This window comes from Carassius auratus, chromosome 48 (assembly GCF_003368295.1).
Source record: "Carassius auratus strain Wakin chromosome 48, ASM336829v1, whole genome shotgun sequence".
Classification (NCBI taxonomy): domain Eukaryota; kingdom Metazoa; phylum Chordata; class Actinopteri; order Cypriniformes; family Cyprinidae; genus Carassius; species Carassius auratus.
In genome coordinates, this window is record NC_039290.1 from 3157967 (window position 1) to 3172756 (window position 14790).

Here is a 14790-nt window from a genome sequence, read left to right on the forward strand (position 1 = left end):
ACATTGCCTTACTTGACTGAGGAGACGGTTCCAGTAGTGATGGAGTCAGTCTTGGAGAAGTTGGACTTCATGTAGTCAGTGTTAAAGCCAAGGTGGCCAGCCTGGTCTACAGGCAATCCGGGAGGTCCTACGACCCCAGCGGGAGCAGCCGTACTTATGATTGGGGTTCCTGGGGTTCCTGCCGTAGCTGGGAGAACGCTCGGCATCACTGGAGGATCAACCTTCCCGGGGATGAGCTTCTGGATATTACGAATATCATACTTTGACGGCCTGCCAACCTTGCCGGTTTTAAAAGCGATGGCGCCTCCCATGTCAGGGTTGCCCTCTCCGGGCTTAAAGAGGTGCAGGAACTTGACGTTCTCCAAGTCGTACTTGGAGGGCCGCTTGTAGGAATTGCCATTCTGCTGTTTGAGACTCTCACCCATCTTTAGCTTCTGGATGAAGTAATCGTACTTGGATGTACGGGACGCCAGGTTCTGGATGTGTGACAGGTTGGTTGGGGGTGGGTTGAGCGAGCTTTGTTTGTGGTCCATTCCGGGTGGAAATATCTGACTCTCTGACCCTGTAAGGACCGGTTGGACGTGGGCAGTGCTCTTCTCCATTTTGGAGTTGAGCTCTTCGGGCTTTGTGTGCATAGGCCAGGGCAGGGTCTCCCCGGCCTTCAGCTTGCGGATGTACTCCTGATACTTGGAGAAGCGAGCTCGACGGGTGGCCTCCTCACTGCTCAGGGAGGAGGGATCTGAGGTAGCTGCTTTCAGTTTTTCAAAGCTGATCTTCTTGGCCAGTTCATCCCTAACCTGCTGGTCATCATAGCCGAACATATGAAAGAACTCATTCATTGTGTTAGCGGCGTAATCGTGTAGTGCGGAGCCCTCTCCTATACGAAATACAAAAAAGAGCACTTAGTTATCTACTGTTATCTAACAACAACAATATACAATAAAATAACAAGGCCCAATAAGACAGTCAGAAACAGGTAAAGGTATAGTTTAATTGCAGTATAGTGAAATTCATAACCATTAACTTTCATACAGTTCTGGAGGGAAGTCGGACAGACAGGCAAAAGGAGACAATTTGGGTCGAAATCTTCCCGTTTCTTATCCAGCCCTTATAAAATCCAAATTACTGCTCTTTCAGAGTCTGTGCTCTTGTGCATGCGAGTGAGAAAGGGACACAAACCCCTCTGGCACCAGTGCACTTAGTTCTTGGCTCTGATATAGTGTTTACCACAGCAGATAAATGCAAAAAATCTGTCTCAGTTTGTCTGTCAGGAGAGCGACCCTGGTAAAAGAGCATGGCTCCAAATGACAACTTCACAGAGGTGTCATATAAACTCCCTCTCCACCCTGCCAGGACCCCTGTCCTTCTCCAGACCTTTTTTCCATTTATTTGATTGCCATTTTCATTGCTGGGCAAATGAGACAGTTAGAGGTAACATTAGCCATGGCAATGGTAATTAATACTAAAATATTTTAGCTTTGGTCTCATATTTCTATGTTATTGCTAAATCGGTCTCTTGCCTGTGCTTTACACATCTCCGTCTCAGCTTGTAAAATAATCGCCAAATTTCCATTGCTACATTGGGGCTAGTCCTAGCCATGCTACATCAGTATGAAAGCTGATCTGGGAGATCGAAAGGATATGAAAAATTGAAGAGAAATGTTTCAGGTGTTTGAGAGGAAACTCCCTATGCTTTGCCATGCATCATTTTAGCAGCTTCTACTTTGTTTGAGCACATAATTTCATCTCATGCTCAAAGATTAGGGCTTCATGGCACTCCAGGTCTCCACATCTACTTGATTTCTCAATTCAGTGTTGCCATGGAGTATTATTGACATGCTCACCAAATAGGGTACAAAAAAAAAAGGAACTGATGAGGACTCTAGGTGTGAAAGGTAATTATGTACTGCTTTTAAAGTTTTAAAGTTTTATTGGTCAAATACACATACATTCGCAGTACGACATGTGCTTGGTGTGGCTCTTTGCACAGAATGCAATAAAATTAATTAGATTAGGATGTAATGTAATAAAGATTTATAATGTAAATAAGTGCATTTTTGTAATATACATATAAAATGACCAGAAAATGCACTGAAAGATTAGATTTGTGCCTCTAATGCTTTAAAAAGTCAAAACGTTTAAAAGCCTGCTATTTTGACTACATTTTGACAAAGTATGCTCATTTATTTTTAATTAGCCTCTATTTAATCACGGCTGAATCAGCCACAAATAAAACACTAACTATAAAAAATAATGAGCTATTATTACTTACTGACGGAAATTTAGCATTACTGTATGCATCTCCAGAACTTCAGTTTGGCAGAGAAAGGCTTCAGTCATAAATTTGGCATCCAGTGACTGTATTTTTGTATAGGTCATGACTGCTTAAAGGGGTTTTGTCATATCATGTGATTTTACACCGCTTTAAAGTCAGGACCGGCTCTTTAATCTCTGTCCCTGAAGATTTTCCAAGGGCAGCGATCACATACACTCTCATACAACTGCTTTGGGTAATTGGACATATTCCATCTGTACCTTTTTTCAAACAGTTGGGAAACTCCCTTCGTTTTCTGAAAGAAATTCCCCTCTCTGAGTGTTATCAGTTTATCTTTAGCAGTATTAGTAGCATCAAAAGTATGGTATGATATAATATGTTACGATATAATTGATCCGCTCTTGCTGTTCCAAACCTACATGATTTTTCTTTTTCTGTGGAATGCAAACAAAGCTATTTAGAAGATTTATTTTCTGTTCCATGGACAAAGAAAATAAACGATGAAATAAACATAAAGGTGATTACACAGATGCCAATTTGGAAATGAACAGTTTTCCATTTGAGTGAACCATCTCTTTAAGATTATTCTGTTGGTATTAGAAGAAATGCCGGTTGTACTACATACAGTAGTAGCAGGTGGTAACAGAAGACAGGGCGAGAAGTCTAGCATGCCAGTGGGAAGCTCTGTATCTGTTTAATAGACTATCAGTGTCAGGAGAACGATCGGACTTAAACTGCACACATTATGCCAGGACCTAAGAGGAGATAACCTTTTAAAAACAGCATGTAAATGAGTTTTCTCTCCTCATCCTTATCTCACACGCTCCAAGTGATGTCATGTGCATGTGGTCGGAAAGCCATGGCTTTGGGGGAAAGGTAGGATTTGCCTGGCTGAACTCCCAGCACTCTCTCTCTCTCTTCCTCATGTCACTGGAGAGTACAAAAAGAAGTGCTCCTAATCTCACCACTTCATAATGGCAAATTCCAGCCTGTGACAAAGCACTTGTCTACGTTTGAGGCAATTAAGGTACATTTCCCTTCCGTGGTGTGATAACAAATGGGCATTATATCTCCTTTCTGCTGACCAAACATGGCCATCATAAGCAGGCTGATCCTGTCTTCATGCACTCCAGAGGGGGTGATAAGGACATACATGTAAGGATCTATATATAGGGACTTATCAAGGGTCCACTGACAAACTGTCAAAGCTGTCCTCTCAAACAGACATTTCTGAGACTGCTTTTTAAATAAACTTGTTCAGTTTTAAACTTGACTCAAAAACACCCCTCCACATTTCTCTTAATTTCATGGCAAATTTGCTGTGATATCGAGAACCACTCAAAGCTTCCACTAATTAGCAAAATTTAAGGTAGCTTAATCCAGCTAGCTGGTTAGCTAATACGGCTAAATTCACAACTCTTTTTTAGATTTTGAGTTGTAACAAACATCTTTGGCTGGTCTGTTTCACTTCAGCTCTATGTGTTGTGTTCCAGTGGCTCAGTGGTCAAGTTTTGCGTTAGCAGTGCAAAAGGTTGTGGGTTCGATTCCCAAGGAACACATATACTGGTAAAAAATTTCATATAAAAAATGTATAACCTGAAAGGATAAAAGTTTCTGCTAAATGCATAAATGTCTTGTTCATAAAGGCTAAATATGAAGAAAATCATATTTCATAAATCATATTTTCACAAAATTTCAGAAAATCATAAGAAAATGTATAATATTTGATATTTTAACATGATCTATTGCCTAGCCTGGTTTCATCCGACTGCTATGGGAAAGGTATTCTGTGATTTTATGCTGATAGGGATTCTGCTCAGTCCCCTGATGTGAGGAGTTAAATGTTTTGAAGGTCGCAGTTTCTCTCATTGATCTTGCGATGTCTGTTAATTACATTGTCACTGATGTTGTGAGAGATAATTAAGCCACTATGTTTATATGCATAATTATGTGCGCTCCGCATCAGCCTTTGAAAGACAGCCGCACGAGGGAAGCAAAAATATTTTAATTGTGAGCCGCTCAGTAACATGGCAGTATAGATGCCCTAGTTACAATCAACAAAGAGAGAGAGGAGGGAAAAACAACTCAAGACAAGAGTGGTGACTAATGTCTGCTCGCTGCAGTCTTCAAACGCTTTTTCTTCATTTTGAGATGCAGAAGCAGCCAGGGCCCAATGAAAGAAAAAGGTGTACAACACAAACACATATTTACAGACAGCTTTCTTTATGACCATGAAATAAACACAAAATGACTGATTAAAACCACAAAGCACTCGTGTTTGCCGGAAAATGCTTGATTTTCTGAGAAGCTCTTGGCCCCGCTTCTGTGATAGAGGCCACAAACATATAGGTGTTTCAACTGTAAGAATGTGAAAAAAAAAAAAACTTAAAGCAGAAGAAAAACTGAAAGAAGAAAGCATTTAACAAAAAAGCACCAGCTTCACCTGATTTCGGTAGCTATCTTTGAAAAGAAACGTCATTTAAACTAAGTGATATCTCTCATCTCCTGATGTTATCTAGCATAGTTTCTGTCTTGCTGGACCTTTGTTGAGAGATTGTGTCAGTTTCTGTAGATTTTTCTAGCTTGTTCTCATTTTGTGAAGTATGGAAATGCGTGCCTCATGTTGTCTAGATGTTTGTATTACAAATACAGATGTAAATGCTGTCTTTGTTTCTTTCCATACTGATTAAAGGGCCACTTGTAAGGCTTTTGCTTTACTCAAGACTTTTTCTGAATCTCCAGGATTTCATCTCCTGAACTGATAGAGACCTGGAGTCTTGGCAGAGTGGGTCTACTATGTAATTGGGTCTGTGGTAGCTACGTTTTGTGAGCTTATAGAAAATCAAAGAGTCAGAGTGTAATCCTGGGTGTAATATGAAGCTTAGCCGGCCTGCCAACACTCTTGGCCCCTCGGCTGCTACACACATACGCTCCAGTCTTTATAAGCCTCTTCTGCAATTAATTTCTTCTATTACTTTCAGTTTTTCCCAATGCAGATTGTTTCTATGTGTTTCCGGATGGCAACAGTTACTCTTTCATGGTATAACTATAGATTTCTCTTTCCAGGAACTGCACTTGTGTCGCTGTGACCCTGTCGAAGTGTCACTGTAATTCTGCTTGCAAAGCACACAGGTAAAATAAGACCTGTGAAAACTGAGCTGGGAAGTCTTTGAAGAGAGATTTTATCTTGCTCATGCACACTCTGTTTTGAGACAGAGAACAGAGAAAAATACTGTCATCTTAATAGTATTCGCAGAAACTTGCACTGTATGTCAAGTGTAGATCTGCATGTCTTTTAGACTCTGAAATGCACAAAATCAACATACTGACAGCATCGAAAATGTAAATGCTTTTTTCATATCAACAAGATTCATAGAATAATAAATTCATGGTTTTATTGTGTATTTGTGTATCTATCTAATTGAGATGCTGTCAAAATGCTGATATTGTACACAAACAAAACTGTGAGTGCAAATGTAACTTATAAATACCTATGAATACTCATGACATCATACTAAAAGAAAGAGGTGATACCTGTTGAGGTGAAGGGGGCTTGGCGAGGGGGGGTTTCAGTGGTGGGCTGGTAGCTGTCGTCCTTGTGCGGGCTGTCCTCTGAGTCTCTGTCCTCATGATAACTGCCCTCGTGGGAGCTGGGCATGGTCTCGACTTCTTCTGTGTTGTCTTCGTCATCGCTGCAGCCTTTAGGCTGAACCATGTACACCCCTTCAGGGGGACCATCTTCTCCATTGTTAGGTTTGAGTCCCCTGTGCTCGCCCCCTCCTAAGGACTGCGGATCATCAGCGTACTCGCCATTCACCCATTTCTCAATGGCTTCGCGCCGTTTCTGGTCCTCTTCAAGGCTCGTGCCCAGGGTCAGGACCTCTGAGAAGACACTTTCAGGTCTGTCACCCTCATCGTTTTGCAAGCTGCCCCGCTCACTGTTGTCCACTAGATCTGAGTCTCCCTCGGCATTCTGGGAACTGCCGTCGTACACCACCTGCTTGCTAAGCTTGGCACAGATCGCATTCAGTTTTAGGCCACCTTTCCTTTTGGCGGCCATTGTGGATTTTCCTGAGGTCTTTTCAGTGCATAAACTCCTCTCAGCTGTTGACAGAAAAAAAAAGAAGAAGAAAGAACATTTTAGCGGTTGAAAACAAGATTTATGAAAGATGTTAACAGTTAAAGACTTGATAATGGTTGCACCACCCTTCCATGCTTCAAGCTTACCACAATGCAGCTCTCTAAAAACCACAAACCTGTTTAACTAAGTGCATTTTAACTAAGTTTGTGTTTGCTGTTACTCCTAGATACACACTGACACTCCTTTTTCACAACAATAGATAATTATAAAGAAAAAGTCACATGCATTTCTGTAAATTGCAGATGTAATTCACACCTACTTTATGAGAGAAGGTGAGATAGGGAACGAGAGAAATATCTCTTTCTACACACCGAGAAGAAAAACTAGATCGCAATCAGACCCCAAACAGTGTGTCAAGTCACCATTACAGTGTGATTTAATTCTGAACATGACTAAAGAGGCCTAGCGTCCTGCCAATATCAGCCTTAACACTGACAGCGCAGGGACTAGAGCGCTGAAGACTACTGTATAAGAAACCAGAGAAAGTACATCTGGAAGACGAAAGAAAGAGACAGAACGCATAAAAGAGACAAACACACAGAGAAAAAGTAGCTGCCATCCCATGACCTCACATCACCTCTCTCTACTCAGCCTGCTCATGTCTCTAACTGTCACGCAAATTCATCATCAGCCCCCTAAACCTGCTCATACAGTGCAGAAGACCCCAAACTGACAGGTTTCTTACCACATTAACAGCTATTCTCATTTCAATAGACATTTTAGAGATCAAAACAGTGGTTTGAGAGTCAAACACCAGTCAGACATACACACTTCCTGTGCATCCCCCTTGAATAGAAAGGTGAGAGTGTACTAGAGCATTGACACATGGGTTTCGCAATAGACTCGCTCCATATTACACCGAATGCATTTCCAGTTTAGAGCAGCATGGATTTCCACGGTTCAACATTCCAGTAATACTACAGAAATCTGCATGCTAATATTCCGCATGGGCCTGGTCATTTGCTATTTCACCCCAATGTGCTATCTATAATATCTATCCCTGTGTCAACCCCCCACACCTCTCACCCCCCCGCAGCTGTTCTGAGACCGTCCATATCCAGAGATGCCTTTTTAAGGGCAGAATTCTCTCACTGCTAAGTCACCCTATTGCCATGAATCTGATGCAAAGATTTAGCAAAGTTCACTTTTAATAGGTTTTCCAGGCTTAAAATCGAGCCCGCTCGTAACGTTAATTGTTTATCATGCAGTAAATAAAGAATGAGAAACCTGCGGGACGTATAACGGTCTGTGGAACGCTTTCGCTGGTAGTTAGACGCTGTGTTGAAATGAGCTATTTCTAACCGTCTCATGAAGTTGTCAATACAAAAGCTGTTTTTTTTTTTCAAATGGATGCTTTAACAAGACAATATATAATTTTTTTGAGGTGTGTGTGTAAAATTTAAATCTATGTATTTAATTAATTAATTTATTTTGCACACTGAAGGGACTCAAGGTTAGCCTGTTACTTACTAGATGTGCCGTGCACCCTGTGGCCCCCGGCACATGCTTTCTCAGTTACTGTATTTACACTTAACACTTCCTCTCTGAAACAATGAGCTGAGGAATTATGCACGCTCCACACTGCACCACATGCATCTAAATGCCTCAGATGTGCTCATTTTTACCTTAGACAATTGCAAGGCCTGTGTTGAAGAGGTCATCCAGTTGAGGACAGCAATTTTGAACCCCAAAAAGGAAGAAAAAAAATATCAGCTGCAAAAACTATTAGGAAGTGGAAACATAAATCCTGAAGTACTTTTTCAGAATACCTCCAAAGGAAGATTGAGGTCACTTGGGCGTAACAGTAAAGGTCATTTACTGTTTACCCTGCTCAGTATTTCACTCTTTAACTACTGATTTCCTTTGCATTGCAATCTCGCTTTTCCTTGTAGGAAATGACCCCTGAGAAGCGATCTCGTTCCATTACCCACAATTTATGGGCCTTTTTTTTAAAATAATCAAAACACCCATGGTCAACACCCACATTGTCTTAAATTAGCACTCGCCAAGTGGCAAATAGCTTTCTTGAGTAAATGCTTGTCAGTGGCCGGTAATTTTATAATGAACTGTAAATAATGCAAACAATTCAGTTCAATTATATATATATATATATATATATATATATATATATATATAATATACAGTATATATATATATATATATATATATATATATATATATATATATATATATATATATATATATATATATATATATATATATATATATATATATATATATATAATATACAGTATATATATATATATATATATATATATATATATATATATATATATATATATAGTAAAATAAAAGTAATCAAAAGAAAACTCTAACAGGAAAAATTCTATAAGAAAATGATTATTTATAAACTGAATCATATTCATGTACGTATATTAAATATTAATGTATATAATATTTAATAAAACATAACTATTATAATAAATGTTGTGGAAAAAAAAACTAATTTAGCAATTTTACAAAAAATAAGGCTGTGCACTTGAAAGACAACTTTGTCTGAGGTTTTAAATGAGAGAGGATCAGGGCACTAATGAGACACTCTGGAGCTCAAAAAAGACCATGGTAAAACCAGTTAGTAGCTGTTACATTAAATACATGGCCGGCAATAGATATGCCTCGGTTCTGACCAACAATGGAGATTGCTATGGTAACACCGCTGTTTACTTCAAGTCGTTTGTGTTCATGATAGCATGCAGTGTGATAAAATCAGTAGGGATGCAGATAAAAGAACAGCCTCTCCTCTGGGATCCCTCCCGCCACTCTAGAGACAGGCACTCATGTTAAGAAAAATAGGTGCAACAAACAGCAAACCTCAATGATTTGATTCGTCCAAACGCGTTTCAGCGAAACACTATTATTTCAGGCCCTTGAAGACGCCTGTCAGCGCTGAATAATAAACAAACGGTGGTGATGATCACAGCAAAAGCTTGTTTTCTTTAAGAGGTCCTGTTTATTCTAATGCTGACAATATTTTTTACTGGAAATAGTGCAGAGCTGGAATTGCCGCAATGCTTTTACTGTATAAGGAGAAAACCTTTGCGAAAAAAAAGTCAAGAAACTATTCTAAACACATTTGACAATAAGAGTGAGAGAGTATCTTCTTTTTATCTAGTTGCACATCAAAGGCCCCGCAAGCCCTGTTTCTTTTCAGAACCGTGAGGCGGAGGACGCCGGGGATGACAGAGAAGCTGCCTTCAACGTGGCTCTCTGGGCCCTGCGTGTCTCGTTTAATGCGCAGCTTCTGTTTATGCACCGGAATGATATCATGCCCAATCAAGTGGTGTTTCAAATCCTAATAATGCCGTTGGAAGCGCACTATTTGTACAAATGTGTGCTGACTGCAATCAGCCCACCAGAGTGAGGAAGTAGCGGTTAATGACTGCTTAGATTGGCGTGTCTTGTTCTTCCCTCTTCGTCTCTCTCTCTCTCTCTCTCATTCTGACAGGAAGAGTATGCACGCTAAAGCTGGGATTTGACTTTCTCCTTCTCACCTGGCATCCACTGCTGCGATTGTTCTAGAAACAAATTCTGTTTACTTTGCTAAACCTGAATCCCTCGACTTAGCAGTGATCTAACACTCTGATCTGCCCTGTCTGATTTCATGCAGACTTTCAAAATACGTCGACTAATGCAAGGACAAAACCCTAATAATACCGAGCATTCATTAATGCAACAGGCCTGGACAGCGTTGGATCATTCCTCATTATTGAAATATCTTCCTGTCAGAGCAGTTTCTTTCTGTCCTGACTTTTAAAAGCTTTATTCTGATATTATAATCCTTTTGACAGATGAACTGACCTGGAACGTGTATAAATTAACTTGTCTTTTTTTGTTTTTTTCCCAGGTGTAGGATCTAAGACCGCTGACTGTCAGGGGCTTCTGCAAATGCAAACTTAATAAAGTAAATGTCAAATAAACCAAGAAATGAGAACAGTTACCTGTTCCTGCCCTTTCCTTAGTGCTTTATTTTGCATATTTACTATGCATTTTCTCATTATTTGCAGCAACTGTAACAAGATGTGGCCCTCGGAGAGGCAGATTCCTAGGTATTCCCATATATCTACAAAAACTCGGACACACACACACACACAAACACACACACACACACACACACACACACACACACACACACACACACACACGCTGAAATAATTCCCTCTATTTTGCTAATTTACAGCTTGCAGGAAGTAGTTTGTTTCTCCCATCGCTCCGGGGGAAGGGGAGCAGAAAAGTCAGTATCGGACCGGTTCTCCACACACCCTCTTTCCACAGCATCTGGCCTCTCTTTTGATTTTATTTCACAAGGATAACAATAAGCAGGTTTGCGGCCCACGTCTACGGATTTTGCCGTATTTTTTCCAACGGTCTGTGTGATGCTCCGAATTTCCATTTTCTGCATGCATATTTAATTGAGTTTTGTCCCAGTGGTGCGGAAATGATTTGTTTTTTGCTCTCTATTCACTTGACTCCTCTTCGGAGTCGGTAACCCTGATTAAGACGTTCACGTTAATTTCCCAGCGCACACCTTTTTTTTGTGCATTAATGGTTCTGATCGTCTAATTAAAACTTCTCAGCTTCGCTGCTGATCACCGCTCGTTGTGCCTCTGACCTGAAGTTTTAATTGCGACGTCAGAGGCGATAATAATAATTTCTGGGTTCTGATGATTAAAAACAATGCCATTCCCAACCGCCGCTTAAAGTGGGAAAAAATGGAATTAGAGGCTGAGGTGAAGCATAAAGAAAAAGGAGGTGAAAGAAAGAGAATTAGAAGGTAAAAGATGGTTATTTGAGCTTTGAAACAGGTTAGTTTGGTATCATAGTATGAGAGGGGAGGATCGGTGCTCACAGGGCAGGTTTACCTGGTTTCCAATGTACTGTAAATGAGGGCAAATATGAAAAAACAAATAAAAAATGCACAAGGTTAAAAGAATTCCTGGGACTAGGTGTGTAGTAAGTATCTCTATGATACTTATTTTAATAGTTTTGCTTTTGGTCTTAGTCTTGTAATATGACACTTCAGGATTTTCTGATGTTTAAAAACAAGTTGTTGCACTAAGAAGTTGTGCCAAAAAAAAGTCAGCTGCCGTGTGCATTAATGGCAAAACTATGATGGGTTTTATAAACTGCTCATACACACTCTATCATTCTGTCCTTCTTTTTTTTTTTCTGATGGACTCTAATGGATTTTTCAGATTCCCATGCAGGGATCAATTTTTAGTGGGAGATACACATCCGGACAAAACAATTATGCTCTTGAATTTTTTGTTTGTTTGTTTTTTTGTTTGTTGGAGAAGCAAAATATGAATGCAGAAGTACACACACACACTCACTCAAATCTGTTGTAATATTAATCAGTCTGTTGCACATCTGCTCGCTTGCGATGAATTTATTTTTATTTTTTCATCAATAAAGCACTTATTGCTTTTAGTCTGGAATGTGACCTAGCATGTTGCACGCTGTCTTTGAACTGACCTTGAAGGACCTAATTTGACTTCTCCCTCTCATTTTTCTCTCTCTGCCAGACTGGAACCTTCTGCCACATACAATAATTCAGTTACATCCCGTTGCAGGTAACAAAAACAAACAAGCCATGGAGAAAAAAAGGCACGCACACACTTGCAGCTGAGGACAATGGACAGAAAATGGCAGATGCATATTTTGACACAGACGGAAAAGGAAATTTTTTGTTTAAGCAGCACAGTTACCCTTCAATTCTGAGAACAAATACATCCCTGAAGACTAATTATAAGACAAAGCATGTTAGACGTCCCCTGAGGTTAGAAGGGCTGGGATAGGGAAAAGTTAAGTCTGAGGTGATCCGAACGGCTCTGCACGTGCCCTGATTGCACTTGCAAAGGAAGTCTGTCTCACAGCTGGCACAGTGTTTTCTGAAGAATGGCCCTGATTCATTCACAAATGAAAATCCTGTCATAATTTACTCAGCACAGTGTTTCAAACATGTAAGGCTGACTTTCTTCTTTCTTTAATTTAAAAGTCACTGGACCCATATTGTACAGCGGACAAAAAACAAAAAAAAAACTACAAAATACACCCTACAAAAGTTTGTGGTCAGTAAGATTTTAACTCTTTAAAATGGCTCTAGAAGGCCTATTGTAACATAATAATACAAAGATAATACATGATGGTCTCATCACCCATGGGGAGGAAGTTTGATAGAAGTAAGCCCAGGCAAGAACTGGACAGGAATCATGGTTCTGAGGAGAGGCTCGCTGTGCCACTGAAGGGCACTTGAGCTGATATCTGCTCAGATTAACTGCTTGAGATGTATTTTTGTCACGAGGAGCTGTGGTTAGCGTGAGGCATTGGTTAGGCGAGCAAACACAGAAGAGGGTGGGCTACTTTAGTTTCTCCAGTGCAGGGGCACAACGAGAGGTTGGTGGCCGCTGGAGCCACCCAGACCGGAGTCTGTCACTCAGAGTCATTATCTGTGGGGATATATTTAATTTAGTGGTTCCGGAGCTGTGCTGCTGAGTAAGCCAAGCCACCATTAGAGCCGTCCTCTGGGGGAAACACAGCACACGCCGCTCGATTAGTTATCAATTAAGAGTGCAGAAACCTCCACCTGCCGTGTGAGAGAGAGAGAGAGAGAGAGAGAGAGAAAGAGTGGCAGAGAGGAGCAGGACCCGGACAACGTCTGACTTTTTCTTCTGCTTTCCTCTGCTTCTTTCCCTCTCGGGCCTTCGAACGCCAGGTTAACCTTGATATGAAACGCTGTCAAGCCAGATAACGTCAATCAAGGAGGGAACTTTCAGATAACCTCAGTGTGAAACCTAAAAAGCAACCTGTTTAGATGTTTGGAAATGCCCCGTCTCACCAGCATATGAATTTCATTAAAGGGATATGATTTTTAACACTTCTTTAACTTTGACAGGCTTTAAGACTCTTGCTGTTAAAAAAAATAAAAATAATGTTTATGTTCATATCTATCTATCTATCTATCTATATATACATATATATATACATATATATATATATACAGTATATATATATTTATGTATATATATATATATATATATATATATATATATATATATATACACACACATTTCTGCTTGTAGGTTAACTGATTTCTATTTTACACTTTTACATTAGTTTTTCAGATACTGTAGCTCACTGAATATTTTTGTGTGATTTTCTCAAATCTTGCTTGCATTTTATCACACACTATAGTTCGTGTTACACATCTCCTTCAGAAACGAGAAAAGGAGGTGACGTTAAGAAAAAAAAAAAAAACGACATTTCCAGACAGGAAGCCTTGCTGACAGCTTCGATCCATGGCCACCATTAAAACATTTGCTCTGCTTCATAGACTCTTGACTTTTTTTTTTTTACATTTTATGCACAGAGGAACATTTTGCAGTTGTCCCCTGGACTTCTCAGGTTTAGACTCTTTTAGTTCTCCAAGTTCCCTTCTGCAACAATACCTCTTTAAAACAAACCTGAACTCTTTTAATCTAGGCTTTGTTACAGTCAAATGCGGTCAGTTGACAAGACTGAAGCATTTGAATCATCTGAGTGTCATGACGCGCTATATGTGTCGGTTAAAAACACAAACAATATGAACAAAGCACTTACTGTAACTGTAATAAGACACTCAGATCTACTACATGCAATGAATATGCACAGCGTAATAAATGTTCATTACCTGTAAAATGTTTCACACTATAAAAATAATAGAAAAACCAGTAGACAAAAACAAATAGTCACTACTTATAAAATCCTTTGCAAAACGGTACTTTTAGTTAATATTTTACTTATTTATATTTATTTGAAACATTAGACTGCCAAAATAATTTATGGCTATTCCATGTGTACTGGACTTTGTACACTTTAAATATGTAACATGCAAACTTCTGACTGTTAGTGTCACTGGTTATTTCAAGGCTGTGCATGATTTTACACAGCTATAAATACAGGAGTCATTCTCAAAGATGGCAAATGCATTTTGCATTTTTTTTTCCAAGAACACACAAGTTCAAGTTTGAAAGTGAAAACATTTCATACCTGTGAGAAAAAAAAAGATTCACTTTTGAAAAAAAAAAAAAAAAGCTGTGGCTGCTCTTTTTGAAATCATCAAGAGTGGAAAGAAGCTTTACAAAAGGTGAGTGTGTGTGTGTGTGTGTGTGTGTGTGCGTGTGCGCTATTTTGGTCAAAGAACACAAGAGGAAGTATTGCATACTGACTCAAACAAAGAATATGCTTTTGATAAAACCACATCAGCTTGTATATTCTACACTAAAACAGGCTGGTTTCCTGATTTTTGAGCTGTGATGTGCCCTCAAACGGAAGCTGCACAAGTAAACAGCACAACAGCTCAGTGCACAACAAAACG

The 14790-nt window shown here is 39.6% G+C and overlaps 1 pseudogene; it reads right to left on the bottom strand.

Annotated features, from left to right (window-relative positions):
* The window catches only part of LOC113065530 (zinc finger protein castor homolog 1-like), a 48899-nt pseudogene that overhangs the window by 27538 nt on the left and 6571 nt on the right, over positions 1-14790 (bottom strand).